General features: G+C 47.3%; 1 protein-coding gene across 3 annotated transcripts in view; it reads left to right on the top strand.

The window, feature by feature from the left end:
• Positions 1–27,891, top strand: part of IRF2 (interferon regulatory factor 2) — a 79,197-nt gene that overhangs the window by 3,508 nt on the left and 47,798 nt on the right. The gene's annotated exons all lie outside the window — the stretch shown is intronic.

The raw sequence follows: 27,891 nt of genomic DNA, 5'->3' as shown, positions 1-27,891 counted from the left end.
GTGTAAGGCACTAACTTTCAGAATCCTGTCATTATTATTAATAGGAAAAGGCCAGGAAATCGGGACTGTGGATTGAACACTGACTTTCTCTTACAGAATTTGCGGCGAAAAGGGATTTACTTCTTCCAAGAGTATATGGATAATGGCAAGGAATTAAACACAGAATAGCTGTTTTTTATGTAAAACATCAAGGAATTTAACAGTGAAATATAATATTGTCAGTGAATTTTTTCCTGTCAGAAGTTAGATGGTATCCATGGAGATGAAATGATATGGAAATAACAGTGATACCAATGTATTTTTTTCCTCTCTCCATATATATATATATACATATATATATATATGTATGTATATGTATATGTATATATGTATATTTATATATATATAAATCTTTTCAGGCTCAGTGTGCTTTAGTCTGAATTTCCTTCGTTGCTTCAGACTCTTTAATTCATTATCTTTATTACAGGTACGCCCCTAGCTGATTGTAGTATTTTGCTATAACATCTTTAAGGGAATTGGGTTAACTTTAATTTATTGAATGCTTAGTGTATGCCCAACACTACATATGTGAAAATAAATATAATAAACATATATATTTTTTATAAAATATAACCTCTAAAAAGTACATAAAGTAATACATAAAGAGAATGTAAATTGCTGTGACGTGTCAGTATTATTAATAATCAGTTCTTCTCTTCGTCAGGATGGGACATAAGGTTCTTCTCTCACAGGGGATAGCAGGTCAGGGCTTTCTGCGCATTTGGCCCAGATGTGTCCTGTTTTTGTCCTGAGTGTGATCAATATCGGACGCATAATGTCTGCCCAAGGCAGGGTTGAGGGATGGCCCTCAAGGAAGTGGCTGGTGGGAATGGAAGCGAGGAAGTTTGAATAAACCTCGATTTTTCAGCAAAGATTGATAAATTCTCTCTAGGCTCCAGATTTCAACGTGACGCCAGTATTTTGTGTAATATACCAAGGGACATACACCGGCAGCAGATCCAGCTGTCTGGCACCTGATGCCAAGCCCTAGCCTGTCCTGAGGACTCCACCAGGCCCCGTGGGCTGCAGGCAGCAGGCCCCCAGCTGCCAACATTTTACCTTCAAGCATCCTTTTTAAATGATTTTCTCCCTCACCAGTTCCATCTTTTGACAAACTGTCACTGAAATAGATTGTGTTTGGTTAGGAAGACTTTGATGCCTGTTTTTATTATTAGAATTGCATAAGACTTCCAGGCAGAACTCCTGATTGACCTGGGAGAATTAGCATCCTCGAATCTGGTTGATCTAATTCCAATCCAAAGTAGAGAAACTTGACATTTTAGATCCCGGGCAGCCTTTTTTTTTAGATGAACTCATAGTCCCCGTAGGATTTCTGAGTTCTGAAACAAGCCCAGGACCCCTGCTGGCAGCAGGCGCTTTGAATTCTGCTGGGGATCCAGGGATCCCAGGATGTGAACCATTGTAGTAACCCGGGAAATTATTTTATTGAATGAACACAAACCTGTACCCTTCTATCACTAATTTCTTAAGTACTTGTTGACAGCCAGCTGTGTTCAAGGCTCTGTGTAGTGCAAGGTTCATGAACTCAAGCGTCCAGAGGCCTGGAGTTGACTTTCGGCCCTTCCATTCGCTCTCCCAATCACTTCTCCTTTTGGCACCTTAGTTTTCATGTCTGTAAAATGGGGTGCGTAGTGCTGTTAGCTATGGGGTGTGGGGCTCGTGTGCGTCTCAACATCACCTGGGCAGAGGGGGCTCTCAGAAGCCACTAGGATCTTCTAGACTTAAGACTGTCTACAATGCCTTCCTCTCCTTGATTCTTTCACCCAAAGTACCCCCACCCCCCCCATAGCCAGCCTCTGTTATCTGCCAGGGCCTTCTGGATCCCTGTCCCTCAGATGTGTGGGCCAGAGTGAAGGCAGAGAACCACCGAATCAAGGATTCCTTCTAAGGGCCAGATCGTTTATTTCTCTATTATCTCAGGCCATGCTATGCAGACCTGTGTTCCACATTTTAGACAGGGCTTTGAGTTGGGAATCCGTGGTCACTCTCCATTGGCTCTGCTTTTGTTGACCTTGGTTGTCATATGAAAGAGATATTAGTGTGATGGTTGTAATCCTTTGAATTTTCCATTCTGAAGAGGCAAGAAGGACTTTGTTTTATGGGTATGTCTCTTGGTCTGGGAAGGCCATAAAGAGTTATGGGTCTGTTTTTTGTTTGTTTCTGTTTCAGCTCATATTCCGCTTTATCAGTGTAGTATTCAGCTCTGATAAACAAGAGAAAACTGGAGTCGAGCATCGTCCCCACTTTTATGAGAGACAAGGCTTGTGCGATTCTTTCCGATGAGGGATTCTGAGCATGTTTATCTCAAGGGCAAGGCCAGTGTCGTTCAACAAAATATCATAATTTAGGATTTTGTGTGATAAAGTTCTGTCGAATTTTATTAAACCAATATTTTTGGGAGTTAAGTACTTGCTATGTAATTTTCATAAGTAATTTCTTTTCAGGCATACTTAGCAATCTGTTGCTGCACTCGCACACCCAGTGTGATGCAAGCAAAGATGAGCTTCCACTTTAATTTGTTCTTATTGAGCTTATAAATGTCAGGTTTGTGTAGGATCTAAAGAAATGTTTTATAGATCGAATACGCTGTCCTGGCCCCGTAATCTTAGAATCCTACTGACTTGCCCATTTCATGAGGTTGACATTTTGACTTAGAAGGGACTGCATACAAATTGCTTTTTTTCAAGTAATATCTAACGTGTTTTTTTGAAGAGAGCTTTTTTTGTTCTCCTTACCCTAGAATTATTGAACCGGATGAGAAGAATTACAGTGTTGAGAAGAGTGTCCTAACACCTGGGTCGGGTGTTAGCGGGTGTGTAGGATGGGTGGGATAGGAGTGGGAGGGCATTGGAAGGTGACACTTTTGGGGGGTGAGGTGATGAAAAGAGACAATAAGGTGTAGGGTGGAATAGTGCCTCCTGAATTCTGGAGTGGGAGGGGAGAAAAGAGGGAATCAGGCAGGTGGATTTTCTGTCTCGTTAACCAATTTCGGGGTAGCAGGGAGCAAGTCGGTAGTTAATTGATAGGAGCTCAAGGTCATGTTGGCATACTAGAGGACCCCCCCAAATCCGACTTTGGAATTAAGCTTTTTTATCCTGCGGGAGGTAAAGTCTGATGGGAAACCGCTAGGCATCAGCCGACTTTAGGCAGGCGAACAGGAGGTTGCGGGTAGTTATCCCTTGGGCATGGTTGAAGCTTTTTGAGGTAGGAGTGCTGGGCCTGGAGCAGGTGGAGGAATTGCTACCCTCTACTGGAGGCCTCAGACTCCATCCAGAATTGCCTTTGGAGGCAACCATGGGCCCCGAAAGGAAGATACGTGGTGATACAAATTTTTAGAAATATTGTCATCGCTCTCTTAGACCCATGCTGGTCTTCCTCCCTGCTGTTTTATCTTCTGTCAGGTTGTAGGAGGTGACTAGGCATCAGGAAAGCAGAATGGGCCGATTCTGTGTTCCCCTAAAGAACAGGTGACAAAGTTAAGGTGAGCTGCCAGTGCCATCACTGGGTCAGTCCCGTAGGTCACTGATGGTGAAACTAAGTACTCTGTGGCAGTTGGGATTGTATGTTGAAATGAACCTTCTGGAATTCAATTTGGTGTTACACACGCAAAAAAAAAATGTGAAACTCTTTGTTCCAGTAATCCCACTTGTAGGAACGTACTCATGTGAAGTGAGCAGAGATGGGACAAGGATTTATTTTTGAGGATGTTTATTGAATTAGCTTTTGTTATATTGAAAATTTGGAAACACTCTAAATGGCCACAATGGGAATACATGTAAATGAATTCTGGCACATCCGGACGATGAGGATGGACAGCTCATAAAATTCATGTTTTTGCATTTAATGATGGAAAGATGCTTGCGATATATGTTGAGTGGAGGAAAACAGATACTTAATTGTGACCTTAATTTTATTTTAGAAATGTGTGTGTATTCGTATATTATCATTAAAAATAAATTGGCAGAAAACATTTGCATGGTGGGATCAAGGGTGCTTGGCTTTCTTTTTTTTTTTTTTTTTTTTTAATGATTTTTTATTATATTATGTTAGTCACCATACAGTACATCCCCGGGTGCTTGGCTTCCTTTTCTCCCTTGAAACACTTGGATTTTTCCAAATTAATATAGCAGTACGATTGCTTTTATAACCAGAAAAATCATCTCGAGACAACTCTGAAGTGTCCCCTCTGACCTCACCTTGATAAATGTAAGATCAGGACATTGCTGAGGACGGTGCTGTTCGTGGACGTGGCCATTCTTTTTTTTTTTTTTTTTTTAAGTAGGCTCCACATCCAAGCATGGAGCCCAACACAGGGCTTGAACTGATGACACTGAGATCAAGATCTGAGCTGAAATCAAGAGTCAGATGCTTAACTGACCGAGCCCCCCAGGCGCCCTTGGATGGGGCCATTCTTGAGCTCTTTCTGCCTTGGCGTATGGAGCCAGGCTCCAGAATCCGGGCTTTCCTCGCTCGTGCTAAGAGATACCCTTGTCCCGATGCAGCGCTTGCTACTTAAGCCACCGAGATTGAGGGCTCCTTGGTGAGGGTGGGACACGCTGTTTTGTCAAAAACTGTTGGGGGGGCACAGATGTTACCCTACTTCACAGATATCTCCTTTATGTACGTGAATACCGCAGAAACGAGACACTGGGGTGGGAGCAAAGAGTTCTTTGTCGATCCTTGCGGCCAGGTCAGCAGCCAGAGCGATGTTGCAGCAATGGAGGAACACGAGTTTGGGCTACACTCTGTGGATGACGTCAGAGCAACCCAAGGGAGAAACAGAAGGAAAAAAAACTCCACCTTTGCTCAGAGCTGATGGAAAGGATTCAGGGTTCTCATCCCAACCTTTTGGAATGTAAGGCTCTTTTTAGAAGTATTCCTGAGATCTGGGCTTCATCCCCTTTGAAATGTTCATGCTTAGAGACAGGTCTTCCTGGCATCCTGGGAACTTAACCCAGGGTCCTAGTCCTGGCTGTCACCAGTTGGCCCTCTAGAGTGGATAAGAGTAAAATTATCCTCTTGGATCAGAGCAATTAATATAGACAGATGGCTACGGATCCAATTCTCATGGCAGAGTGAGGAATAAAATGTTTCTAGGGGACGTGAATGCAGACATGTCCTGTCTTTAGGTCCTATTCATTCTCTGTATTGCATACGTTCCCGGGTCTCGGGTGGTGGAAGTGTCTCACGGGAGCACTGAGGGATCCGGGGAAGTTCTATTTCTTCACGCAACCATCTTTATTGGAGAATGACTTCGTGTGAGTCCATCAGAGTGTGACTTAAGATTTTTCACAACTGCAGAAACCTCCAAATCCCTGATTTGTATCCGAAAAAAAAATTTAGAATAGTTTTGATCCCTTTGTAGATCCTGGAGACCTTTTGGGGTTGTTACGAGCTAGTGTTGGATATAACCGTTACCCGTTTAGAGACAGAGTGCCAAAGCACAACTTTAAAAAAAAATACTGACTGGACAACACTGTCCAATACAAATAAAACATGAGCCGCATGCATAATTTTTAATTTTCTAGTAGCCATGTTAGGAAGGTAGAAAGAAAGCGGAGAAATTCATTTTAATATTTTATAAAGCTCAGTGTGTCCAAAATATGATCATTTCAACATGTGATTTATAGGAAAATACTGATGAGGTCATTTACGTTCTTTTTCCCGTACCGAATCCTCAAGATCCAATGTGTCTGTTATGCCTGGAGCACATCTGAATTCAGCCTGGCCACATTTCAAGAGGGCAGTGGCCACGTATGGCTGCCACGTTAGGTGTGGTGCAGGATGAGGACATGAAGAGAAGTGTGGGGAAAAGTTGTCACCCAAGGACTGAACCTAACAGGCCCGAGAGAAGGCAGGTTTGAGCGGTCATTTAGGTGTTGTGGTCATTCGGTGATAACTGCACGCCCCCCCCCCCCCCCCCCGCCTCCCTGGACAAACCCCACCTTGATCTCTTCAGCCTGAGACACCAAAATGCTCTGGATTCTTTAGAAGCAACACATGGCACGTGCCATTCCTTTGGCGATCAGCCTCAAACATCTAGAACCTTTTTGGCCCCTTGAACTGTTCAGAAAATTGTCGATTCGTTGGGTTTTTCCGTTGATAACACTTACAGGGCGAGTGATTTGGGAGCTGGGCTGGTGTTGTCTTCCTTTGCATTCCCCACCAGGACTTGATACCCAGTAAGAACTAGATAAATATTTGTTGATTTGATTTTCAGCGCTGAAGCAAAGGTTAGCTCAGACGGCGGGATTCCAGTGCAGGGTGGATGGCACGGAGCTGCTTTGTGTTAGAAACCTAATGGTATAAGTCCTGGGCACATACGCATTGGCTTTGTCGCTTTGTGTTAGGATTTGTCACTTTGTATTAGGGGTTCAACATCCAGAAGGTGAAAAAAAACTTTTTTTTCTTCTCCTTTGTACCTAGAACTTTCAAACAATCTTACCAGCCGCTTTCTTTGACATTCAAGTTCCATCGAGTTTACTAATACCTCCCTGTACATATAAATAAGCTACAGTCACTGATAAACCTGAGATGGGTATTTGGGTGCTGCTACTTTCTTGGTGGGTTAGTTATTGACAGTAACTTTATCATGAACAAACACTTAGCCGTGACGTATACGCAGTGAAATTCTTTTAAAATCAAGTACAATATTTGACAGTTACCATTATTTGTCCCCTCTGCCTATAACTGTTGGGTTGAAGCGACAGACTTCTTCTCCCCAGAGCCAAGGCGATTTATTTTTACTGAAGCCTACCTAAGAACTGCTTCGGTAGCTTTTCTGCACGAGATTAAATACGACCTTCACTGAATCATGTTAGCAGGGCCAGCAGCTAGAAAAATAAAGACTAAACCAAACCCTCAGCATAGAAATTCCCAGCTGCTCAGTGGGTCAGAGCTTTCCTGATTGCTTTCTACCAATGAAAACACTGTAGATTAGTTTTAAGTGAATTCTAGTAGGTTTGGGGATTTGCAACTGACAGAAGTACAGGAAAGTATAATCTCACTTTAAAATAGTAATCCTGAAGGTAAATCTTTATTGACTCTTTTTGGGGAATGTTGGGATTTTGTTCATATGGGAAAACTTAACCCATGTGCACTGTTTAGCTGACCTTGGAAGTTAAGGTCCTCGGGGTAGAGAAGTTGGACATGAGGCTCTTGCCCCAAAAGGACACCGTGGGCTTGTGGGATGTTCTGGGTACTCCCAGGGACCAACACAGATGGTAGTGCTCCCTTTTCTTCTGTCGGTTATAAAATGAAAGTAGAAATGGGGAGCCTGCCAAGAAGGCCCCAGTAGGGAACGCATAGATAGATGAACTGTATTCCAGTTCTGGGTGCGCTCATGCTGGTGAGTCGAGAAGTCAGGATGAATTTACGATATTATTGGGGAAGATTTGCCTCTCTTACGGGTGCTTTTCATACATTAAGACTTTAAAAAAATTATTTTTTATTTTTTTTAAAGTCAGGTTGCAGTTTGGTTTGAGATGGGTCATTCAGCCGGAACAGTTGGCTGTTTTGGTCCACTTGTTCGGTTATGTATCTCACAGACATTTAATCGTGCTGACTATACGGGAAGGGAGGTACAAACAGGTAAAAAGGCAGTAAGCTTGGGTTTGGGTTAGCCGGGTGGAGGGTCTGCACTCCCCCCTACAGGGAAACGACTGCACAGATACCACTGATTTTAACAGCTGCGTAAAACAGAGTCAAGCACTTGGGCAAGGAGGACCCCAGTTCCGGAAGGTGCTATTAGATATGGGTGAATCCCCTCTAGAGGTCTTCATGGGCCACATGGCCTTGTCTCAGAGCGTAGAGGAAGCCACGGTGCTGATAGGACACCATTTTGGCCAGGTGTATACATTTTAATTCCTAACAGATTCTTAATAAATTATATAATAGGCATAAAACAACATATTGCTTGGTTGTCACCATTTTTCTACCATTGTTCCACACTTCGTTTGGCCTGTAGAGTTCAACTGTTGCTTGGTATCTTTTATCATTCAGGAAAACCATGTGGGTAAGTCCTGATGGCTATCTCTGCTCTCTACTTCCCTTTCCCCTCAAGGTAGGCTCTGGGACTAGCAGTGCTGCTAGTAAATTTTGCTGCTCTCATCCCTCTCCTGACGTTGGTGCTGGGAGAACCTAGCCCTTTGCGTGTCCACGAGAGGCTTTCTCCTCATTTGGCTGGAGGTGTCATCACCATGAACAGGAAATTGGCACTTACTTGATTTTGAAAATCCTCATTTTCCCTCACTTCCCTCGTTTCCTCTCATGCTTTGTGTGTGTGCGCATGTGTGTGCGTGTCTGTGTGTGGCCCGCAAGCGCACGTGGGCGTGCGCACACGCATTTGGCTAGTGAATACTTCAAGTTGCCTGGAATCAGGGAATACCTACCACCCAGGACAGGCCTGAAGGAAACGGTGGAACCTGCAGTGAATTCATAAATGCCTGTCTACTAATTTTTTTATTGTGATAAAAGTTACATAACATAAAATTTACCATTATAAACCTCTTTAAATGTAGAATCTGGAGGCGTTAAGTGCGTTGGCGATGCTGTGCAGCCATCACTGCTCTCCACCCCAGAACGTACTTACCGTATCAAACAGAAACTCTGCACTCATTAAACAATAACCCCACCGCCCTCAACCCCTGGCGACAGCCATTCTACCCTCCATGAGCTCGATCCCCCAGCTCCCTCATAGACGTGGAATCACACAATATCTGTACCTTCGTGTTTGTTTTTCTTCACTTAGCGAGCACTTTCCAGGTGCATCCCTGTCGGAGCAGGTGCCAGAACTCCTTCCTTTTTAGGCCTGGCTAGTGTCCCCGCACTTTGTTTACCATTCACCTGTTGATGGTCGCTCGGGTTATGATGACCATCTAGCTGTTGTGAAGAATGCTGCTGTGATCGTCCGTCTAAAAAGTAGCAGTTTGAGTCCCTGCTTCCCATTCTCTCAATCCAGCGGATCATATGGTAATTCCATGTTTTAAAAATTTGAGAAACTACCAAACTTTCCCACAGTGGCTATACCATTCGGCATCCTTCTAGGAATGCATGAAAGTTCCAGTTTCTCCACATCCTGGCCAGCATTTGTTACTTTCTGTTTTTGTGTTGTGTTGTGTTTTGATACTAGCCCTCCTAATGGGCGTGAAGGAGTATCTCATTTGCTTATTCATTTCTTAGAGGGGGGGGGGCACTAGAGAGAGCACGAATGGTGGGGAGGGGCAAAGAGAGAGGGTGAAGCAGACTCCCTGCTGACTGGGGAGCCAGTCTGGGGCTCGATCCCAGGGCCCTGGGATCATGACCTGAGCTGAAAGCAGTCGCTTAACCGCTTAACTGACTGAGCCACCCAGGCTCCCCTCTCATTGTGCTTTTGATTTGTATTTCTTTAATAGCTGGTGATGTTCTTGTCCATTTGTATATTTCCTTTGGAGAAATGTCTATTCGAATCTTTTGCCCATTTTTGATTTGGTTATTTGGGGTTTTTTGTTGCTGAGTTGTAGGATTATGTCATTCTTTTCTGTGGGTTCCAAAATGACATGCTAGCTCGTCTGAAAAGCGCACCATGATTCCCCTCCTGTGTAGCTCGTGGCACAAAATCCTTCGTAACGTTTTGCGATGTTGTACAGTCGATAAAGAGCGCGTGGAGGAACTCAGTTACACTGCATGAGGTAAATCAGGGTGGATCGGCGCAAACGGGGTCAGATAGAAGGATTTAATCTTTTCTCCGAATACTGAAATTGGAAGTTTCCATAGAGAGTATAGTCTGCTGCTTCAGTTTTTTTAGCTGGAGACATTGAATGACCTGCCCAGGATCTTGTGGCCACGTGAAGTACTCGGTGTGTTGTGCTGAACTCTGTAGTAAAGAATTCATGTTTTTTTGTGTTGTATTTTGAATTTTAAAATTTCTGGTACAAGGAAACACCTAGCAGCGCTTGACTACGGTAATGAATTAATTGTAGGGGGCTGCTCCGTGGTGTTTGTGAAAGAGACCCCCAGGTTCATCAGCGTGTGGTACTAGGACACAAGTGGGTAGCAGCAGTCTTAGAATAACACTTGGGGCATGTGAGTTTAAACAGAATACATCCAGGAACGGTTTAATACTACTACTTGTGTGGATGGAAAAAAACGTATTGCTGTAGTAGCAGATGTGTAAAGTAAAATGAAAGCATTTGTGTATTTATTTGTGAATTATCGACCAAATGAGGAACCATTTATTTGTTCTTACGCAAGCTATAGGAGATGAGGAAATTCAGTGAAATATCACAAATGTGCCGCAGCAAATTTATCGTTGGTTTGCTTTTACGTTGTGCCCAGATTTTTCATTTCACTTGATCCTTTTGCAGAGTTGGTCTTTATTAAATCAAACAGCCTGGCAAGGTAACGGGTTATAACTAGGAGCGAGTTGGGACTAATTGGGAAGAAGATACATAATGTCTCTGACATAAGGCGGAGGGGGGGCATTTATATTCTCTTCAGGTTGGGGGCCCAGGCTTTTTAAAAAGAGGCCTCAAACTTGGCCGCAAGGACTATGAAAACAAATATAATCATGATGAAATGAAGTTGAAGACTCCCTTTTGCAAGCACGTATTTTAAGTGAGACTCTCAGGAGAATTAATTCCTTCAACAGACCTTTTTGAACGGCTGTGTGCGGCGCCTGGTGCTTGTGGAGACGTAAAGTTGACAATTTCGTGTTCTCAAAGAGCTTATCATTTACTTAGAGAGACAGGCGGTAGATAACCATCTGTCATAACAAAAAGAATGAAATGTGTGCTTAATAAAAGCACAGCAAGCCAAAGGATCTGTGTCTTTGCCCAGAGAAATGGGGGTGTGCTTCACCGTGGACTTTGCACCTGCCACAGGAGGATGGCCATGGCCACTGGTGGCAAATAGTGAGCAGGGCGCCTTTGGTTGAAAGCACAGAGCGAAGAGAAGACGGGCTGAAGATTCCCTTCCACTCTTGGCGCGTGGAGAGTTGTCCGGTGGGGCGGGAGCAGATGGATCACGGCAGTGACCGCGTCAGTCCGGGTGACCACAGCTACCTCAAGGCATGTGCTCCCTTGGTAAGGAAAGGCTTTGTTCTGAGCGTAGAGCAAGTTTTCGTGGGGGGAAAGGTGACTGAGGATTTGGAACATTGTCCCCTTACATTTTAGTGAGAGCTCGACGATGACTGTCGGCCGGGGGGGGCAGAGCTGTGAGCTGCCACATTGGAGAGGAGGTGAAGGGGGTGTGCGTTCGTCATTTCTACGCATGATGGGCATTGCAGAAAGGACCAGATTGTGCTTTTGATGAGAACCAGGCCTGCCTTTGAGGTGCTTTCATAGGTTCCCAAGAGGAAGTAGTACACAGGTATGAAAATACTTCTCTGTGCTTTCTTTTGTTTGTTGCGATCTGGGTTATAAAGAGAGTGAGTGGTTATGAACAGGTTTATCGTAGATGCTTGTCCTTAATACGGATGAGAAAGCCGAGTCAGAGAACCAAGACAGCGGGTGCCGGGCGCCCCGGAACAGTGCGTTAGCACAGCAGAAGTTTTCAGGCTAGGGTGTCCTGTTGGCTTAAAGAGTGATGGGGATCTCGCTCTCCCCTCGGGAGTGAGACTGGCAGCTGGCGGTTGGGTTAGGGCGCTCCTCCCTGCTCGGGCATGAGGTATGCTTGGTCACGTTCTCTGAGTTATGCCCGTGGGAGGCCATGGATCGTTAGGGTCAAGCCTAAACTACAGGGACTCAGGCAGCCCAGAGGAACTGGTGAGATCGGCTGCAGCACGTGGCGGCTCCTTCCCATCTGCATTCCCTCAGCATGGGTGAAGTCAAAATGGCACCTGGCATGTCAGGTGTGGGGAGGCCATGTCAGCCTGGTTGACTGGCTGCCTTGACAGCATATCATGGATATTTGCTGGGCTCTCCACTTCACTGTAGGGATAAGGTTTGAAGATCTTATTCAGCAGCCCTAGCTTTTTCTGGGTTATATTACAATATATCACGTTCTACATCTATTATTAATGACTGCCTTCTCGACCATGCTGATAAATTTTGGAGTGCTGTCATGTGTTCCTCAGGGCTCAGCAAAATGACTTGCATATACCCAATACTCAATAAGTGTTGACTGCATTAAGCTGTAATGACTGACCTAGTTCTCCGTTTGTTATTTCCTGTCCAGACATGGGCCCATCTGTAGTACCTTAGAGCCAATAGGACTCGTGTGCTGTGTTGCCTAGTAAGGAACAGGACCAGACGGCAGGTGGAGAGCACATCAGCCATGTTTGCATGTGTCGTGGGGTGTATCGGGGTGTTTCCCCTCATTAGTCAACAGGGACCCTGGTTAAGGTGCAAGGACAAATGGCTCTCTGTAATGAGCCAGCCTTAGACAAGCCTTCCAGCTGTTTCTCTGCCACTTCCACCCTCTCCCTGGGGCACAGCTTCTCCCTGTTACTAATGGTTCAAACATGCCATGCACACTTCCTCCCTCTTGCCTTTATTTGTTATTCTCCCTTTTGTCTGGAATATTCTTCCTTGCTTTTTACCTGAGGATCCCTTACCTCTCCTGGCCCAGTTCAGATGCCCCCTCTTCTTGGAAGTCTTCCAGAGTTAGCTCTTCTGGGATTTTACGTAATACAGTAGAACTCCCCCAGAATGCCTTGCAATAAAAATCCACCTGTCTAAAACTCAGGGTCACACTATTGTGAGGCTAATGAAATGGTGCTGAGGGCAGGGGAGTCTGATGATGCAGGGAATGAGCCGTGACCCAGTGGTGCTGAATGCCCCTGTCCAGTTATCAGGGGCTCTCTCAGATCCTGAAGCGCATCATCGAAAGTTTTACTGTCCTTAGTTTGTTTCTCTCGTGTTACCTTCAGGACAAGATACCTCATTTTGGACTTGGTTGCTTAGGTGCATGGGTCCATTATTGCTGGGTCAACGGTGAGGTTGGAGATCGTGTCCTCATCTCCTTTGTATTCCCCCACACCCCCCCGCAATGTTTGTCCTGGTGCTTGGCACATAAGACTCTTTACAGTCCTGGCTCAATACGATTTTTTGAATGAAAAGTTGAGTAAATGTAATTCAGAAGTTTGTTAACATACTAAGTTCAATTCATCTGGAAAATGTCATGAAAATAGTAGTTCTCTTTTTTAGGTTACATGCTTTTTGTAATCATTCCCCCACCCCCACCCCGGCTTGTTTATCACTTATTTGTAACAAGTTCCTTCCATCACAACATGAGTTCATATCATCTGCTTTTTCCTCCCCATCCCCTGCCCACCGTGGAGGGATCCGTCCACTTCCTTATCGCTGGGTCGCAACCCTCTCGGCGCTTCCCCCCTGTAATCTGAAACCGGCCCCTCTACTTAGAGGGCAGAGGGAGATGGAGGAAGAAGCAGCCGCTCCAGGTTGGTAGGTGGTGGTTTCAATAAAGCAAAGGCAACTTGCATATGAGGCTTGTCTCGGAGGCAGCAAGACGATTGGATCTCTGCACCTACCCACCAACCGTACCAGTTTCTCTAGAGGCCGTAACTGGGTTCGGTCACATACACTGTGCAGGTGTTCTCAACATCACTTCGCTATCTCAAGGCTGTGACCTTGGAGGAGCTTCTGGGAGCAGGAAGGGCAAGGAGAACCCATATTCCAAGGACAGGGGATGGGGCGAGGAGTGTCCTACTGCTGGGGTCCCGCTCACAGTTCAGCCAGCAGTTCCGTCTTTTCCGTGACGTTCTCCAACATTTATCAGTAAACAGTTCCTACATATTATTTGCAAGGCACTGTGCTTGAGATCTGGGGAGGCTTAAAGATGAATAAGATGAGATTCTTGCTCCCACGGACTTTATACAGAGATAGGCCTATTTTCAAATTCACGAAGCTGTGAGCTTCGGAAGGAATCGGTGGGTGGGATACGGAGTGGGGAAGGAGGGGCAGGCTGAGTTCTGGCTCAGATTTTATTCAGGGGGCCTTTTGGAGCCTCTGGAGGACGTTGTACCAGGTGATATAATAACAACAAGAAGAAGAGGACAAGGAGGAGGAGGGGGAGGAGGGGAGAGGGAGGGGGAGGAAGGAGGAGGAAGAGGAGAGGAGGAGAGAGATGGAGAAGGAGGAGGAGAAGAAGAAGTAAGGGGAAATCTTCAAAGGAAAAGTGGCTGCAGGAAGGAGGCTTTCGTGGCCCCAGGACACATAACAAGGACCTGAGCCACAGCAGCCATTGGGGGAGTTCAGGTCCTTTCTGTCTCCAGACGTGCCGCGCTCCTCCTCCCCACGCGAGTGTGCGCGGCTCACTGACCCACTGGTTGTGCACACTTTGCTGGCACGCACCGCCTTCCTCTCCACGCGAGTGTGCGCGGCTCACTGACCCACTGGTTGTGCACACTTTGCTGGCACGCACCGCCTTCCTCCCCACGCGAGTGTGCTCGGCTCACTGACCCACTGGTTGTGCACACTTTGCTGGCACGCACCGCCTTCCTCTCCACGCGAGTGTGCGCGGCTCACTGACCCACTGGTTGTGCACACTTTGCCGGCACGCACCGCCTTTCTGAACATCTTCCCTGCTTTCCTGGCATCCTTGAGGACCCAGATGTCCTTCCCGGGCTTTCGTTTCGCTGGCTTGCACGCGTAGCCCCGGGACAGCAGCCTATTCATGGAAAGAGGGACAGTTTGGAGTGACCGGTTCCCTCGACTCCCCAGAGAAGCCATGCCTCTCAGATGTTACACTTCTGTGCCGCAAAGGCAGCGCTCAGAGGACATGCTGATTAAGGGAAAATTAGGGTCGCTTGTTTTCCTGTTTTCCATATGGAAAGAAGGTTTGAACATGCAGGATGCGCCCGAGTCCATATGCTTGGAAATCTGTCCATGATTCTTGCTTTGCTGAATTGCAGAATCCGTGCCATCTAGGTACTGAGGTCCGGGCCCACACTCACCCAGCAGCCCAGCGTGATGTCTGCCCTTTGAGGTCCTTATTGCCTTCTGTGAATTCTTCTGGAAAATACTTGAAAAAAGGTGATGGATTTAGAAATGCTCATAGATGTTCGTAATTTAGGTGTATCTGGGGATTAATTTATCTGTGCAGCTGCACACCACTTTCTTATCTTATGTTTTTAATTCGAAGGAGTATTACCTTGCATCTGTAACAGATTTCATGATTGTTGTAGGTTTTTGTTTTTTTTTTTTTAAGAAAGCATGTTTCATACAGCCTTGTTTAAAGAGCTTGGGAAACATTCCTAGAAGTGGCGTGGTTGGGTCAAAGGATGTCGTCTAAAATTTTTGATACCAGGATTCCTGGGTGGCTCAATAGGTTAAGCGTCTGCCTTCAGCTCAGGTCATGATCCCAGGGTCCTGGGATCGAGTCCCATATCGGGCTCCTTGCAGGGAGCCTCCTTCTCCCTCTCACTCTGCCTGCCGCTCCCCCTGCGTGTGCTCTCTCTCTGATAAATAAATAAAATCTTTAAAAATAAAATAAAATTTTTGATACCTATGGCCAAGCTGCTATCTGGAAATTTTGTACTTTTTTATACTCTAAACCATGTGAAATAGAGCTGTTCTAGAAGTTTTACATGTTTCCTCATCTAATCCTTGCAGAGGCCTGTGAGAACAGATAGGGTGAGTAACCTGCCCAAGGTCACACAGGGAAGAAGCGACAGAGCTAGAGTTGGGAACGAGGCGTCTCCGCCAGACTCCATATTGCACACTGTTGCCTTTTCTGCTCTGTTACCTGCATGGCAGCTGGGGGGGGGCGATGAACAAAGTCGTGCTGCGATGAGACTCTTCCAGCCTCCTGTGAGTCCCTAGGTATGGATATAATCTCCTTCGGCCTCATTCTCGACGCAGCACATAGGACAGGTGCAGAATGATTTCCCCGGACCAGAACCTTTGGTCTGTACGTTCGTGATGAACTGTGTAATTCAGGAGCAGTCACTTTGAGGAAGGGAGCCCCAGGCCTTGCCTCATTCCTCCCCGCCTTGTTTTGTAAGCTGCAGGCTAAAAAAGGGGCCAGGGGCAGCATTCAACCTCGGACCCTGACGACCCCTCTCCATGCCTCTGTCGTCATGTGGTTTGCCCACAGCACCCGCTGGGCAGTCGTCAGGTGGAGAGGGGAAGGGTCTACGAGGTTCTGTGTAGGGACGTCAGGTGTTAAACCCCTGCTCGTCTCTGCTGCTGGATCGGTGCGATAGATCGCACACCCCGAAAAGTGTTTTCGTCAGCGCAGCCCTGGGTCGTACAGGGCCAAACCGCTCCCTCCTCTAGAAGAAGCCCCAGACGGCTCATTTATCTCCTTGTCCCATCCTTGTTTGTGGGTGATCTGCAGTCTTAATCGTACCTCCCTCAGAACAAAGAGCAAGTGAAACGAGTGTTGGGAAATGCTCGAGTTCTGGCTCTGGGTTTTCTTTCTGATCCGCAAGCCCCGGGTGGCTGACTGAAGGCTCCCGTTCCTGAACGTTCCTGACTTGAGGCGGCAACTGTCCGACGGAGGGAGGAGTCCCAAGGCAAGCTCGGGACACCCGCCAGCTTTCTAGCTGTGATGCTGGAGGACCCCGCGGGCACGTGAGGAGGAGTGCTGTCTGCTCGGGCTTGGCGCCTGGGTTGCGGCCTCGGTTCCCAGGCTAGTGGAGCTCAGTGGTGGGCCGTCAGCTCGGGCGGGGGCCGAGCCGCGGCTTCCTCTCCCCCGAATGGCAGTGATGGCAGCGCCTGCCCCACGGGGTTCCTGTGACGGCTAATGAGATCGTGCGCAGAAAGCAGAGAATTCAATCCCAGGGGCACCGTGGGTGCCCTGTAAGCAGTCATTGCCCTCCGGCGCCACCACCGTCATGATCTGCTTTTTTTTTTTTTTTTGAGGCAAGTTTTGACTTTTTAGTGTGGATATTTATAAACAGTTCAAGTCAGTAAATGTAAACACTGGGATAAGTGTTTTGGCCCTTAAAGTAGGAAGGTCTCTGGGGGCTCTTCACCTTGACCGTCGTTAGCCGTTAGTGTGTTTTCTTTCTTCACGCCTCACGCAGGAGAAACTGTGTGCCCCAGGACCTCTGAACTGACTTTCTGCCCAAGTTCCCCGGGACCGGGACAGTCTAGCGTGTATCGTACTTCTCACATGGCAATGGGAGCGAGGCTCTTTCATTCAAAGTTATTTTACGTGATTAAAAAAAAAATGAAGCAGGTAAACCTTCCAGACAATTCTTTGAGTAAATGTGCATTTGTGCCACTATAAGTATTTAGTGTTTTTGGTTCCTACGATGGTTGCCACAGAGCAGTCGAGCTTAAATGAAATGGAAGTATGGGTCCTGTACCCATCTCCGTGGATGGTGCCGTTCTCGCTCAGTCGACACAAACAATAATAAAACGAATAAACTTGCTCTAACCTGACACGCCTGAAAGTATTTTTTGTCATAAAGTTCATCTTGGAAATGAAATATTTAAAATGTTATAGTAGAAGGAACAGTGTCATGACAAATACCATTGTAAAGGGATGGATATTTGAAAGACCTTTTGCATTTTATTTAAGGCTTTTCTTATTTTATAAATATTTTGTGTATTAGATTGGTAAAGTGAAAATAGGTCCATATTGTCAGGGAGGTCTAACATAAAGGCAAGAATAATTTTTAAATGGCTGCTTAAGATTTCGAATTTTATAAAAATATTCCGCAGAAGTATTTCCCTGCTTTTTAATGTGCAAAAGAAGTTTGCATGAAACTTTTCCATTTTGGGACTAAAACAGTGCTATTATTATTCACTAATTTAAGCATAGTGCCTGCCAGATTGATTTATAATGTAGCTACAGTTTAAGGAAGAGGATGCTGATTTCCTTGTATAATATGGGAACACTGATATATTCCAAGGGTAGAAATAACCTGAAATTAATTACAGATCCCACATCTCTTATTTGCAACCCAAAAAGCCCTGGAAACTGGAAGTTTTTATCATGACTCACTCGGCAGGATGGTGTGGCCCGAACTGTCATGCAGCTTATTCGTAGCTTTCACTCATCCCAGTCAGTGCGAACGTTCACGTTTTCCTGCGGAAATATTGCTGGGCTGGAAACGGGGTTCTGCTCTGGATAATCCTGGGGGTGTTCTCGTTCCATGTGGCATATGCGTCGTATTCTCTAACACCCCCGCATGGCTGAATTCTGAAACCTCCCTGGTCCGAGGATTTTGAATAAAAGAGCAATATTCCGGGACGCCTGGGTGGCTCAGTCAGTGAAGTGTCTTACCTTCGGCTCAGGTCATGATCCTAGGGTCCTGTCATCGAGTCCCGCATCGGGCTCCGGGCTCAGCACGGAGCCTGCTTCTCCCTCTGCCTGTTACTCCCCTCCTGCTTGTTCTCTCACGCTCTCTCTCTGACAAATCAATAAATACAATCTTAAAAAAAAAAAAGCACAACATTCTCCTATAACCAGAACACCCCCATGTCCTGGTTTTTCCGGGTACAGTCCTTCTTTTCATCTGTTCAGAGGCAAGGTCTGACTCTTAGTAAGGCCCTGTTCACACTTAGAAGTGTTCCGTTTTGGACAGTAAATGAGTTGGTCACCATACTGACCATGGATGAGTTCTTGGTAACAAGCGGTGCGCGGGGCTCATGGGCATTGATAAGTTTCTAGTGAGCTGTCCCATATACAGCTTTGAAATAAACAAGGTTCCACATTACGTCTTGAAACCCTATGATAATTTGAAGCATTGCTTATAAGAAAGAAGTTTAAAGGGTGTGTACCCCCCTGCTTTCTTAGATGGGATTCCCCACAGCGTGTACGGGTTCCTTTTTATTCTGGTAGGTCCTCGCTTTCCTTGCTGTGATCGCTTGTGCCCCAGCCTTCTTCGCAAGCCCCTCTCTGTTGCCCTCGTGGTCGTTGGTGCCCGGCATACGTAGGAAGTTCACGGTTTATTTATGAAGCCTCCACCTTTGCCGTGCTCGAGGACCTGGGAACAGAGCGTGGTGAGCAAGCAGAAATGCTTTGGGGCCTCATGGAGAATCTGATCAAGTGGGGCACACGGATTTGGGGGCCTGGCCCAGAGAGCCTAAGGAGGCTTGCTCGGGAAGTGGTTTGGGGAGCTAGGATGGGAAGAATGGGAGGTCAGGCAGTGAAAGGGGACGCTGGTGAGGCGAAGGGGGACAATCGGGGCAGAGGCCTTGGGGGAGCCCCACGGGCTGGAGGTCTGGGGAGGAAAGACGGTGGAGGGAGAGGAAGCAGGAGCCAGCCCTCTTGGCAGCAGTGGTCTTCAAACAGATCTTATCTGTGCTCTCGCAGGGAGGGTTTGTGGCTGCAGGGTAGCTGTGGGATTGGGGCCGGAGCCTGGGGCGGAGCTCACAGAATGGCTGCTTGGGCCTGGCTCGGCTGAAGGAAGGAATTGTTCCTGACCCACTGGTGGCACTTTCTGTTCTCGCAGTGTGAGTTGCTCTCTTGCAAATCTGTGCTCGTTGCTGCCCTGTTCCGCCAAGTCAGAGCAAGGAGAGCTGAAGGTTATTCAGGCTTCCGAATTCTGCAAGTTGAGGAGAAGTTGTAAATGAGAGGCAAGCAGCAAAACCCTTACTCACGGTGGGCGTTTCTGGAGCCAAGTGCCTGACGGGCCGAGGGAGGGGGGCCCGTCTTCACCAGAGGGACGAAACTATGCCGGGAATGCCAGCTTTGGGGGCACCGGCTGACAACCAAGAGCTGGCCTGAAATGTCCTCCAGAGGATATGCTGGTATGGGGCCTCTGAAGGCTGAACTGTCTGGAAAAGGCGGTCGGTGGCAGCCCAGGCATGGGGGCTTCTGACTGCTTTCCTTTGCTGCTCACTTCACCGACGGGGTGAGGCAATGTCGCTGGGAAAGCACCCTCGAGTTTTCAAGTTTGGATAACCGTTAACTGCTGTTAAATATTAGTACAAAAGTTAGGAGGTCAGTGTTTCATGCTTAACTCTGAGAGCCGTCTCCAAAATATGCAGGCGAGCTCCTGGTCACTTCTGGTTTTCCCAACAACCTGCAATTTAAGTGAATTATGGACCATCACTCCTCATCTTCCCCAGGAAATGAAGCTTCTAGGCTCCTCACTGAGATAATTGTTGCTTGATTGCACTGCCCCTGATGGCTGGACGGATATCGTGATTGATGCGTTGACTTAATCCAGTCGTGGTGCCCAGACTGAGAAAAAACTGCTGGCAGTTTGATTGAAGCACCAGAGAGGGACTTTTCTAGAATTTGTTGTGTTTGCAGAAAAATGTCCTCTTTGCTGTTGTTTCCCCCTCTGGACGGTAAATCACTCATGTACTTTGCTCTTGTCTTTCTCACCAAGTCTTTTTCCTTGCAACTAATTTCAGACTTACACTGAAGTTGCGAGAACACTGCAAAGCATTTTTTTTTCCCCTGAAGAGAGTCACTTGCCACCACGACGTCCCATCGCTCCTGGATGCTCGAGTGTGTCTTTCCTGCACACGAGGGCACGCTCCCACATGACCACCGTGCAGAAGCAGGCCATTAGCATTAGTGCCACCTAATCCACAGAGCCCATTCAGGTCCACCAGTGACCCTCATGGCACAGGGATCCCACGCAGGCCGGTGTCCTGCCTCCTCCATCTTTGCCTAACTTCTGTGATCTTAAGATTTTTGACAGTGACAAGCCTAGTATCTTAGAGAATGCCCATCCATTAGGGCTTGCTGGCAGTTCACTCGTGATTACATTGAGGTTGCGTATTTTCTGCAGAGTATCACAGACACGGTGCTCCGTTCTCACTGCATCCTCTACGTGGTCAATGACGTTGACTTGTTCCTTCACTGGTGATGTTCATTTGATCATTTGGCTTAAAGAGGTATCTGCCAGGCTTCTCCTTTGTAAGGTTATTCTTTTTCCCTTTGAAATAAGGAAATATTTTGTGGGTGGGGCACCTGGGTGGCTCGGTCGGTTAAGCGTCCGACGCTTGATTTCAGCTCAGGTCATGATCTCAGGGTCGTGCGATGGAGTCCGGCTCCGGCTTCACGCTGGGCATGGAGGCTGCTTAAGATTCTGTCTCTCTCCCTCCACCCCTACCCCCCTTCTTAAAAAAATATTTTGTAGGCCGTACTTCAAGACCCTGTAAGTGTCCCAGTGGTAGTGAGCCGTTCCCTCCCCGGTGTTAGCATCCATTGATGTTCCCTGGTGGTGTGGTTACTTCTTCGATAGCTGCCAGATGGTGATTTCTGGTTCCGCACTCTGTCCACACTTACTACTTGGCATTCTGCTTTAGAGAAAAGCTTTCTCTTCTCCCTGTTTCCTTTTTCATTGATTCCTGTTTCATTCAATGGACCTTAACATACTTTTATCAGTATTTCAATGTTCAGATCGTCCCTGATGGGGCTGGTGGGAGCCCCTTGGCTGCTGTGCCCTCTTGTGTGCCCCCAGAGTTCTTGGGGCACTTTCTTGCTTTCTGGCCCCGCAGAGTGGTTCATGCTCATCTTTGGTCTTCTCTGCCCTAGACCTGCCCTCAGCCATTTTCCCAGGAAGCCTTTTAGTGGAGAATGGTATTTAGAAACTAAGATTTGGGCATGATATGTGCTCACCACCAGTGGCATGTGGCCACCCCCAGACCCTCTTAGTGGGCAGGGGATATATGTGCTGTACACAGATTTTTACATCTATATTTATTTCTGTATTTATCGAGATATATGATGAACTATGAACTCAGCCCTTATTCTCTTCCAACAACCAGGGTTTTTCTAGATTTCTTCCTCTGTTTGAACTTTCTTCTCCAAAGTGGAGAAACCCAGCTCCCATTATCCTTAATGTATCAATTAATTTACTCAGTTGTTTGTATGTATCTAATCTCGCATCTCCACGGCCTCTTCACGGCAGTGAAGCTGCCTGCCCCCTCCCCCACCTTATTCCCCCCCCCCACCTCATTCCTTGGCTCTGGATGGGACTGCTGCCCCTGGACAGGAGCCCAGCTACCCCACTTGGCCCTGACACCCCACTCTAGGCTGCCGTCTCCTCCAGTGTCTATCCTCGCTGCCCCACATGGGCTTCAGTACTCCGCATGCTACGTGCTACTGCTTCCTCCCCTCCCCAAAGGGGACACCCTCTCTATGCCAGGACCCCACACCAGCATGCTTCTGTGCTGCTCCCCGAATGTCTACTATTTTCAGACTGTTAGGGCTGCTGTAACAGAGTGCCACAAACGGGGTGATTTAAACAACAGAAATGTATTGTCTGTGTTCTGGACGCTGGAGGTCTGCAATCAGGGTGTTGGCAGGGTTGGTTTCTTCTGGGGGCTCTAAGGGAGAATCTGCTCCCTGCTTCTCCCCTCGCTTTGGTGGCGGCTGGTGGTCTTTGGCCTTCCTTGGCTTGTGGACGCATCCCCCCAACCCGTCTCTGTCTTCACACGGCCTTCTCCTCTCCGTATATGTGTCCAGATTTCCCTCTTCTTGTAAGGACACCAGTCATGTTGGATTTAGGGCCCATCCCAACCAGTATGACCTTATTTTAACTTGATAATCCAAATAAGGTTATCTCTAGCCACAGGTTCTGGGTGGGCATGAATTTTGGGGCCACACTCTTCAACACAGTACACCTGCTTTGCACAGTTCCAGCGAATGGGCTTTTGGACTCCATCATCCAGGAAGGGAGGGAGAGGGGAGGAAGGATAGATGGAGGCTCAGTCGTTCTGAGAACAATGTTCTTTACTGCCATATTATACTTATTCTCGAATCTAAAATTAGAGCACTGTGCTGCCATCAGGGCTGTTGGAAACCTCAGGTTTTGGACTGAACACAGGATGGCACTCATTACGGTGTGGCTTTATGATTCCTACTGTGCCCCCTCCCCCCTGCCCCGAGACACCCTATGCTGTAATGGACGGCAGCTTTTTACTCAGCGTTGGGCGAATTTCCTCCCCTGATCTGGGGCCTCTGGGGTTGGGGTGCTCCCCTGGCCCCTGGAAACCCAGTTCCAGGCCAGACATCTGTGTCTTGGTCCGTGTTGTCAGTCCTGTACCAGATGGTTCCAGCCTCAGTGGGAGTGGGCTGGAGCGTTTGTGCGGGTGAGCTCTGGCGGTCGTCAAGAAGGGCACCTGTGTCAGCACCCCGACTCAGCAGCCGTGCCCAGCATATCCTGGAAGTGTGGTGCCCTGCTTTTTTTTCACTTACTAACTTGTATTATATTCTGAACTATGTTAACTTACATATTACTTACATGGACTATAGACAAATACATAGAATATATACTTACGTATATATGCTGATCACTTTCCCATGCAAATGAAATACTCCTCTAGAGTCCCGGTTTTTCATTATTTGTGTCTTCCCTGTGTTGTGTAACCATCTCCCTACTGTCTAGTATTTGGATCAATTTAAATTTTTTGCTGTTGTAAATGATGCCCCATCAGATATCCTTGACCAAATTTTGTGTCTCTGGAAACAATTATTATATCCACCGTTGACCAGATGGTAGGCGAGGCACTTTACACATCTTATTAATCCTACTGCAAACTCTAAGGAAGTTATTATCCCCATTTTACAGACGAGAATACTGAGGCTTAAGGATTTGGGGTTCTGCTACCCTCTGCATTTGGTTCCTGAGGGAGTGCCCTGGAGAGTGGCCGGGGTCGCTGAGGGAAATACCCCTAGACCTGCATGGCTCCTCCAATCGTGGAGAAAGTGGCAGAGACTAAGAGATTTCTGAGTTTTTAGGGGAATGGCAGGTTGAACTCTCAGGGTCGCAATTCCCCAATTCTAGTCTCTTATAGGGCATGGTGATAAGGATGTGGCCCTAGGTCCTTAGGACACAGGAGACTCCAAGGCCTTCTTCCCTGGTCTCCATCCTGCTCATGGGTGGCCGTGCTGTCCCTGAGTCATGGTGCCTGTCAGCCCTGCACTGTGGCCACTGTGCTATTCGGTGACAAATACCAGTGCTAGGACGTGTGGGGATCATAATCACTTACTCGGAAGTTCCAGGTCAACTTAATTAGCGAAGAGTCACACAAGATCAATTGTCATTAACATCCAGCTGTTTCCAACATCCAACTATATTCCGTGAGTATGAGCAGGAAGGCTGTCGTGGGAGGAGTTGAACCTACATGGTCAGGGAAAGCATTTTGGGAAGGGTAGATTTAAAACCAGCCCTTCATTCCAAGAGGGAAGTGAGTTGGTGTGGACAGATGTGGGATACACAGGGTGCGGAGGGATGTACAGATGTAAGCAGGTTGGCCTGCCGTTTTGGGGGCATGAGGGTTGGCACTCGCTAGAGGTCCTGGTACTAAAAATGAGAGAGAAGCAAAATGCCCTCCTAGCCCGTGTTTGCTCTGCATACACACTGACGGGGTGGAGATTGACAGGTACCCCGAACGCTTACCACCTGACTCGTTTTCAGTACCTTACACGAATGTTCGTGCAAAGTGTGCGTTGAGCCCACCCGACTCGTTTTCAGTACCTTACACGAATGTTCGTGCAAAGTGTGCGTTGAGCTCACCTGACTCGTTTTCAGTACCTTACACGAATGTTCGTGCAAAGTGTGCGTTGAGCTGGTGAAGCATCTGTGGGTCTTCTGCGTGCTGCTGAAATAGTTCTCGGGGCTCATCAAGAAACCTTCGTATGTGGAATTAAAGGAACAAAACAGATGAGCATAGGAGAAGGAAAGGAAAAATAAAATAAGATGAAATCAGAGAGGGAGACAAACCATAAGAGACTCAACTCTGGGAAACAAACTGAGGGTTGCTGGAGGGGAGGGGCGGGGGGAATGGGGTAACTGGGTGACAGGCTTTAAGGAGGGCACGTGATGTGATGAGCACTGGGTGTTGTATATAAGTGATGAATCTCTAAATTCTAATCCTGAAACTAATAATACATTATATCTTAATTAATTGATTAAAAGAAAAAGGAAGAAGAAGAAGAAAGAAGTGTAGGCTGGGCAGGGCGCACTTTCTCCGCCCCGCCCCCCCTTCCCACTTTCTAAAGATGGCCCTGGGACCCAGGTGGCCATGCTCTGGGCCAGGTGACCCTGCCTTAGGGCAGAAGCAGACAGCTGGAGAACACACCCAGTGACAAGCACACAGGTACAAACCCTCGGGTTCTCTCCTGTTGATTTCTGAAAGAGGAGATGGGGGTGAAGGGGTGGAACGGAGGAGGGTGGTTTCATTTTGGAGCGGGGAAATACTGTTTTCCTAGTACAAATTACAAAAATAAAGCTCTAGCTGGACAGGATACGCAGTGCAGCCTGCTGATCTCCACCAGCCAGGAAGGCACCAAGAGGGGCAGGAAGTACGAATTAATGGGGGTGGGGTGGGGTGGTGCTGGGGAATGGAGGTCGGGAAGCTGCTTTCTATGCACGGGGCCCCGCCAGTGTGGCTGGAGCAGAGCTTACTGGCCACGGGGCTCTGTTGGCTCTGGGAGCCCCCTCAGCACAGGCTCCCTGTGCGGACACTGCGTCAGACGGGGAGGTCCTGGGCCCTCCATGCCTCTTCATGTGGACCCCACTTTGGCCTCGTGGTCCAAAGGTCAAGTAAGGGCCTAAGACCCCTTGTGTTTAAATGTGAACTCGGCCACTCTATAGCTCTGTGACCTTGGGCAAGTTACCTACCAGCCTTACATGGCTCAGTTCCTTCGTCTCTAGAATGGAGATTTTAGGAGCACCTGCCTTACAGGATGGTGGTAAATCAAGTGAACTAACTCATAACAAGCTGAGAACTTGCCTGACACTGGCGAGCACTTAAGACTCCTGAGCTATTGCTCAGATCGTTGTCACGTGGCCTGAGATACTGGGCGCTCTGGACCTGCCAGCTGGTGGTGTGTTCAAGGGCCTGCAGGTCTAAACAGGGATACGAATTACTCACACAGAAGCTCCCCCATTTACCAACAGGTTGCCTTCCAAAAGGTGATTAAGCTTGGAGAGCATTGGTCAGGCCTTTTAAAACCAGGTTTTTCTCCAAAAACAAAACAAAACAAAACAAAACACAAACAAAACAAAAAAACAGAGAAAACAAACCAAAAAAAAAAAAAAAACAAAAAACCCCAGGCTTTTCTCAAAACAAAACAGTTTCAAGGTCAGGTGGCTAACCTGCCTCTTCTAAGAACACCACCAAGGTGTCCTAGGCAGACGCTTGTTTTGACCAGACACCTGACTACTCACTATGATTTGGAAAAACTAGAACTGGCCTTGAAACTCCATGTCCATCTTTGGGGACAAATGGTTCCTCATTCACACGAGCCCCAGTTCAGGTGTTCAGCAGCCACATGTGGCTGGTGGCTCCTTGTTGACTGTGGGTACAGAACGTGGGCAGAATTGCCGGTTAGGGCAGGTCTGTATTTATCAGGTGCCAGCTGGATGCAAAGTACAAGACAACACAGGTGTCCATACTAACTTACGTAGCAGTGTTCACGCAGGTGTCCGGCTCGAAAGGAGCATAGGATATATACTGAAGGCAGTGTTTCAGGAATTCAAGGGAAGTTTTGGCTGGCTATTTCCAGACCAGGCCTTTCTCCTGAGCTCTAGCCTCGATGGATCTAATGGCCCACCCAACACCTGTTTTTTTTTTTTTTTGGTATCTCAAAGATCTCTCAAAGCCAGTAGACCCAAAGCCAATCTCAGTATTTCTCCTCTTGAGCCTTCCACATTCCCCTCGCAGAGAGCCGCATCACCACCCGCCTGGTCTGAAGAAGGAACGAAGGAGGGCATGGAAGTCCAGACACGTTTGAAGAGGGAGAGGAGTCAGAAATTCAGAAAGAAGAGCCCCGTGGCTTCTGTTTTTCTCTCTGAAGTGCGAGGCAAGAGCCTTTGCTGGGATTGATGAGTGTGGCTGTGAATTAGGCAGCGTGAGGCTGGAAAGTTCCGAGACCGCTCCTGTGGGGAATGGCCACGGGGGCCGATGAGGGAGAAGCAAAAAAGATGTGCAGAAATTTGAATGCTCGGGTGAGGTGATGAACCATCCCCGTGTCGTGGTGGAGTCGGGACTGGGCGTTCCTCGGCCCCAACGTGAGTTTGTGCCGCACAAGCAAGCAGGAGGGAGGAAGTGAGACCCGTTTGTAATGGAGAAGGACTAGAGCTGCTGTGTTGGGCAGAGAGTGGGCGCTGGGGACAGGGGACAGGGGAGCGGGGCTCGTTGGGTGGGGATGGACGGCAGGGCCCTGGGCCCCCTCTCTGAAAAGCGCATGTCTGCATAGACAGGGCGTGGCCCGTGTTTTTTCCAGGCTTGCTCTCTGGAAGGAGAGAACTCCTGCTGTCTTTAGGCTGCATTGAGAACTGTTTCCTAGAATGACCGTTGGCTCGCCGACATACGGAAAAGCAGTGATGTATTTTGGTGTCTTTCGAGCACACATGTGGAGGCCAGAAGTGAGTTTCGGTGGCAATGATGCAGCGCAAGTTACTATCAGAGGCCCAATCACGCTGTTTCAGGTACCAGAGTAGCTTGTGGTCAGAGACAGGGAAATTTTTGTGAAGCAGCTATGGTAATATCTTTTGAAAGGATATAAAAAACACGTCCAATAAGAAAATTGTGGGTAGAATGGCGAATATGCAAAACTATAATTTGGATGATTCTCAGTATGGCAAACTTGTTCCGTGGTATTTAAAGGCATTTTAGAATTCTAATTTCATATGTATTTATATTCTATTCATGATGAAATCTATTCACCATTGGCGTCCCCGTTTTCCTGTGACTCATTTGGAGATGTTTATTATACATTTGGGATCTGGAAGGCCGTTGAGCTCGTGGTGCTGAATGGCAGTGATATCCACACGTAGCCATATACCCGAATTTTCCTGGGATAATAAAAAAAAAAAATTCCTGGTTCCTAATCCCTGAAAATTCTTATTCAGTGAGTCTAAGATGGGACCAAGGAGTCTTTTTTTTTTTTTTTTAATTTTCCAGGTAATAATATAGCTTAGGCGGTTTGGGGATGCTGGTATAGGTGAATGGAAAAGTATAGAAA

The sequence above is a fragment of the Ursus americanus genome, chromosome 27 (genome assembly GCF_024610735.1).
Source record: "Ursus americanus isolate L20-20 chromosome 27, mUrsAme1.1.p, whole genome shotgun sequence".
Lineage (NCBI taxonomy): Eukaryota > Metazoa > Chordata > Mammalia > Carnivora > Ursidae > Ursus > Ursus americanus.
Note: the sequence above shows the minus strand (reverse complement) of the source record. Positions and strands in the feature narration are given on the sequence as shown.